The 6,539-nt window shown below is 38.1% G+C and overlaps 1 pseudogene; it reads right to left on the bottom strand.

Moving 5' to 3' along the window:
• Positions 1-6,106, bottom strand: part of LOC105035854 (SAC3 family protein B-like) — a 242,094-nt pseudogene extending 235,988 nt beyond the window's left edge.
• Positions 6,107-6,539: the final 433 nt, after the last annotated feature.

The following is a 6,539-nucleotide window of genomic DNA, read 5'->3' on the forward strand; positions in this document are numbered from 1 at the left end:
CATCAATATATAGCTGATAGAGACCGTTAATAAAAAATCATCTATAACTTTATTATTTTCATAAAATATATTACAATGATCCTTATAAAAGCTAATCACATAGCCGTCTTGTGCTAAACATGAAACAGAAATCAAATTCCTGCTTGCTGTAGGCACATAATAACAATCTTTAAGAAATAAATCTAATCCTAATGGTAATTGCAGAGGATAGGTTCCTACGGCCATAGTAGCAACTCTTGCTCTGTTTCTGACACGTAGGATCATCTCCCCATCCCTCAGCCTCCTGCTCTCCTCAAGATCCTGCATAGAAGTGCACAAATGAGCACTAGAACCAGAGTCAAGCACCCAACTGGATGCAGAAAAAACTATAAGATTAGATTCTAAAATGAGCATACCTCTAGAAGGACCATCTTTCTTATTCTTCAAGGTAGCCAGGTACTGAGGACAGTTCTGCTTCCAATGGCCGTCTGATTGGCAGTGAAAATATTTTTCCTTTTCAACAGCCTTCTTCTTCGGTTCTGTCTTCTTCTTCTTTCCATCCATCTTTTGCTTCTTCGTAGACTTCTTTTTCTTTCCAAAAGACTTTCTCTTGGAAGAAGTCTGTTTTACACTGAGAACTGAGCCTTTTGAACCCTCCATAGAAAGCTCAGCCATAACCAGCATGTTCATTAACTCGGTTAAGGTACACTACATCTTATGCATATGAAAGTTCATGATGAACTGACCATATGCATCAGACAAAGACTGAAGGATCACATCAGTCTGAAAATCTTTGTCTAAGATGACACCGAGCTTCTCAAGCTCCTCAAGATCCTTGATCATTGTCAAACAATAATCTTGGACTGACTGCCCATCACGCATTTTAGCCTTAAAAAGTCTTTGACAAACTTGATACTTGGCTGCGTGACTTTGTTCACCAAACAACTCTTGTAGGTGAGCCAATATTTGGTGGGTAGTCAAAATGTTCTCATGTTGGCACTGCAAGTCATCAGACATTGCACCCAACATGTAGTACCTTGCTTTGTTATCATCATCCATCCACTTTTTCAGAGATGCTCTCTGTTCAGCAGTCGGACATGCTGGCATGGCAGGTGGCTCCTGGTCTAAGACATGGATCAATTTTTTAAAACCTAGAACAATTCTGTAGTTCTTCAATCAGTCCTTGAAATTGGATCCAATCAATCTGTGGGTGTCTAGTATTTTGGTCAGGGGGTTGGACGCAGACATATTTCCTATAGAGAGTCAACAGTTTCTAGTTAGATTTTATAATCAGACTTAACCAATTTGTTTAGAGATTTTATTTTTAAACAAATTAGGCTCTCACTATTTTCTCAGATCCCTACACTCCCTTGGTAGAGATGTAAAAATCTTCGTGATCTGTGATTTCTAGTGGGTGGACGGTCTTACTGACTGGCTCACCACCTCACCTAACAGTTATTGATGATGGATCAACCGATGAGTGAACAACTCTTGTCCAATGATTCTCTAATCATGGTGCACCCAAAACTTGATCTCTAATTCATGAAGCTCACCATGTCCAAAATATTGCTCCAATCTTTAGTTAAGTCAAACCCACCATTTGCATGAACTAGATTCTTGATTGGGTCCCTCACCGTATCCAGAATATTGAGCCCAACCCATCCTCTAATTCGTAGCATCCAATGCCTAATGGACATGGTTGCATCTTTTCGGTGTAACTGAGCCACTGTATCCAGTCGAGAATAATCAACCCCGAGAAGGGCCCGCACATCCACAATGGTGGAAGACCTAGACTTAATATTTTCTTAGGAAGATTTGATTTAGGTCTCATTAAACTTGACTTGACATAGTCATAACAATTATGACTAACCTAGTGGCATGGGTTAGCTCGAATTGTTAGCCACCTCAAATCAGAACTAGATCAACATATATGACCAGATAAGTGAGACCGATGGAAGGGATATGCCATTAACTCGACAAGAACGCATTCGAGTCGAGTAGCTCCTAATTAAAAACCAGTCGATCGCATCTGCCCAACTTACCTTAGACACTAAATTATCGAACCAGAACTAATTGGGTTAGCCTACAATCCATGCTCTAACCACTGAGCCAAATTAGGTCTTAACTTGATCGAGTCATATCTAAATGTGATTCGACCTTGATCCAGACATAATCCTATTAGGCTGGTCAATTATTAGCTTTCATGATCCCACTTAACCAACTGTTGATTCAGTTTGATCAACCACTAGACCTAATTGAGCTACCTAAGCCCGAACCCAATTTTATGAAAATGACTTAGATCTGAAATTCTCAATTTTAGACCTAATTTAATTTCATAAGCTTAATTCATTAATTAAGTCTTGGGTTCATAAACAAAATATGTAAAATAAATTCTAGAGTTTCAGGATCTAGGATTTTGCAGAAAAGTAAATTTTGATTTCTGATTAAGGATGAACGCGCAGCACCTCTACACGTCATAAGAATACCCCATTGAATGGGAAGAGAGGGCCTTTAAATCTTACTTTATTCTTATGATCGGACGGCCATGAGGAATACCTTAATCAGAAATATAAATTTAACTACAAAACTAGTTAGACCTAAATTTATATATCACATATACAATTTAAGATCTAACTAATACATGCTTTGCATATATATCATGTATCAAAAATTGATCTAATTAACATGCTTTCAGATTTAATACATTACATGTAACATCTAAAAATAAAATTTAAATTGATCTATTCAATATAAAATTTATTCTAGACAGTTACTAGAACAATTCTACAACTAGTCTAAGCATGCAACAGATCAATCTTATGTATTATCCAAATTTTTATTTTTTATTTTTGATCTGAATATATAATATTTATATCATCAAAATTAGAGAATAAATTAGATCTAAATTATATTTTAATCTCATTAAAATATAAACTTACAAGACTATTCATAGATCAAACTATTCCTAGTCTAGTCATGCATCTCATACATGTTAGATCTTCTCAGATTTAATTTTAAATATTTTAATTTTAGATTCTATTATATCTGATGTAACATCTAAAATCCTTTAATATCAAATAAATTAAAATTAAAATCAGATCTAAATTAGATCTGAAACTGAGCCATCAACTTGGCTCTGATACCAGTTGAAGGAAAAACTATCTTTTTCCTTGTAGGATCTTCCAGATTTCATCAAATCTGGGATGAAATAATTTAAAAAATTTTATCTTATATTTATTATAGATTTAAATCTCTAGATCTAATTTTATTATTTGATATTAATTCTAAAATAAATCTAAAAGCATGAGGAAATATGAAATACCTCAAGGGTAATCTGATTACCCTGTAGATGATCGCAGTAAGCTTGAGGTTCTGATTTAGCCATGCAATCACCTGGCCTCTACCAGTATCCACTCAAGCAGGATCTGGATCATCTTCTCCTCACAAATCTCTACTCTAAAAATTAGAACTAAATTTGATTAGAAAGATCTTCAAAAGTCTTCCTGAAGTTAGAGCAGCAGCTTGTCGAAGAACTCCTACAGCCTTCTTGTTCAAGGCGTCACCACACCTTGATCTTGCACCAGATGGATGCCCAACTCCTTGGACGTGTAGAGGGGAGGGAGGACTTTAGATGGGATGTGGAGAAGAGGAGAGGGGGTGGTATCTTTGATGGGTTTGGTGCAATCTCTTGAAACCCTAGGCGCAGACAGGGTTTATATAGACCCTGTTGTGCTGCGCAGTGCCACATCATTCATCAATCAAAAAATTCTAATAAATCTGAAAAAATTTTGATTAGTGGAGTGATATCATTTGATCATATCAGATAAGAACCCAAGTCTCTCTCCAAGAGTTGGCACCAACATTGGATAAGCACAATCATGTTGGCGCCAAAGAGTCCATGTTGATCAAATCAACTTCCATCCTTATCCACTTGGGGCGCCCTCTTTATCCAATTGGGTTCACACCATAATTTGATTATGGCACCTAATTTGATGTTGATTTGGCATGTGGACACTCCATAAAAATCCTCCAATGAGCTCTTGCTAAGTGGCCTTCAATTTAAGATCCATATGTCAACTTTTGACTGATGTCCTAAAATGAAATTGGCATGTGACAGAAATTAGCAGGTGTTTGTCTTAAATTCATCTCATGAATTAAGACAAGTCTTTTCTGAGCTGGACAAGCTTCATTTAGACTGAGAGAAATCTTCTCAAGCTTAAGGACTCGATCTTTCGATCATCATAGGATTACTCCTCTCATCTACAGAGGTTGATAGATCCCATATTGGTGCGACCTAGTTCCTACAATGAATATGCTACAACCAACATACACCTCAGGATTTCGAATAGCTAGGAGACTGAGTTATGGTGTAGTCAAACTATAACATACTCAAGGTGAACTATCGATGCACCTCAGGTCAAAGAACTAGACACACAACTGCAGTATCGAGCTAGTCATCGACCAGAAGGTAGACTTCCTTATGACTGCTCGATATGGTCATGCTCAGTACTCTCATTCTCAATGAATATCTGTACTTTCACTTCGGTGTCTCCACACCGTAGACTCAAGACACATCTACCCTAAGGAAGCGATCATACACTAACCTTCCGGATCAATCACCATCTTTGTGATGATCCTATGGTCAGGAGCTGTTTATAAGTTAGTTATGTAAATTCATGCCTTAAATTTTCAACTCTTGAAAATATGAGTTGACATTCCTACTAACTTAAAGGATGTATCATAGATATAATGTACACAATGTGATAGAAGAATAACATATTTATTGATTTATAGTCAAAATTATAAATTTGTCCTTAGATTTGTACAGGAATGTGTCAGCCAATTTAGCATCTAGGGTACTCATCTAACATATAATACTGCAACGACACGATTAATGGCTCAAGATCTTCGAAGTTGCCTATTTTCTCAACTTTCTTCTTCTTTAAACAACCAAAACCCCGAGGTCCTAGGTAAGTCAAGCAATTCCTCTCAGAGAATTCGTTGCTACTCTCTTTATTCTCTGAATCTAACTTGAGTGTTGGAGAATCCTCGTCAGAGCAAAACCTACGGTTTGGACTTGTTTTATAGGTCACTCCAGCATTAACATCTTTACACGAGGCTCAGTTGCCCTCTCTCCTACCTCGATCGAATTGAGCAGCAATAGAAACAATGATGATTTCTTACTGCCAAGAAGACAAAAAATATAAAGTTTCATAAAGCACACCAAATTGTAGCAAGCTTTCAAAGCAGACCCATATATATTTCTTCGGGTTATTAATTAAAAGCTAATATACAATGAACAGTGTTATTATAGGCTATGTGATGATATATTATGTCAATCCAATTGCTGCTAAGACCATTTGAAGAAGAGCAAAGAATTTTTAAAAATAAAATCATTAAAAAAAAAAGAAACTCACCTTTGCACTTCTTTAGGAGAAAAATTAGGCTTCTGGATGAAGCAATTGCTTTCAAAAACCAAAGTTGGTGATCTTATCCTTTTTGAAGTTTTAGTTTTCCCATTTGCAAATCGCATGTTTGCATGAGTTTGCAATCTATCAATAGGAAGTAAGAAAAGAGATCAGACATCTCAATACAGTTAAGACAATTCAACATTTCAAATGTGAATAAAGAGCTCTGAGAAAGCTGAAAAATGTAGCAAATGACAATCCAAGTAACATGAAGTGCCTTGATGTAGGTGCACATAGTATACAAAAAACTCAAAAGCGATGAACAGATAAAGATCATGATTGTGTTGTAAAGCATGGAGGGGGTTGGGTAGATCGTCATCACTTAACCGATCTCGTCAGAAGGCCGAGATCATCAGAAAGCCGATCTCGATGGAAGGCCGACCTCATCGAAGGATCGAGGTCATCATAAGGCCAATCTCATCGAGAGGTCGGGCTCGTCATAAGTCTGATCGAAACATCACGTGGACATATGGCATCGGCCCATGACCAACCTGCCCTAAAATTGCTAGCTCATTCAGCCGACTTCTGGGTCCCCTTTCTCCGACCCACATGAGGTCCAGTCTCAACTCCAGGTTCTCATCCTCCCACTGACCACGATCCCCGCTTGTGAGCCGAGATCCTAGGGCACAGGCATCGACTGAGCAACGAGCCTCAAGCATGGCCGCCACGCCATCCTATCGGGTCACATCAAGTTACATTATCCCTGAGAAGCCCATGGTGCTCTCAAGGCCCTGTCGGATGGCTCTTGCCTCTAACTACGGTGGCCCTCCCATGTGCTATGAAGTGACAATACTTAAAAGGATCAAAAGGTCAGGCATGGCACCACTCAGAGACATAATTAAGGGCAAAAAGGTCTTTTAAGGCCTCTCTTCTATGCAAGGCTCCAACCTCACACACACAATGAGGTAAATAGGGATCCTCCAAGTACACGTGGAGAAAAAAAACAGACACCTCCTCTCCTCATAAACGCTCGCTCTCTCCCACCTACAGTAAAAAATCTGATTTGAGAGTCAGAGGATCCCTGTTGGAGCCACCTCTGACGGAGGCTTTTCATTATAAGAAAATAGGGATTTAGCGATCGAAAGTTTAGTT

This window comes from Elaeis guineensis, chromosome 8 (genome assembly GCF_000442705.2).
Source record: "Elaeis guineensis isolate ETL-2024a chromosome 8, EG11, whole genome shotgun sequence".
NCBI lineage: Eukaryota > Viridiplantae > Streptophyta > Magnoliopsida > Arecales > Arecaceae > Elaeis > Elaeis guineensis.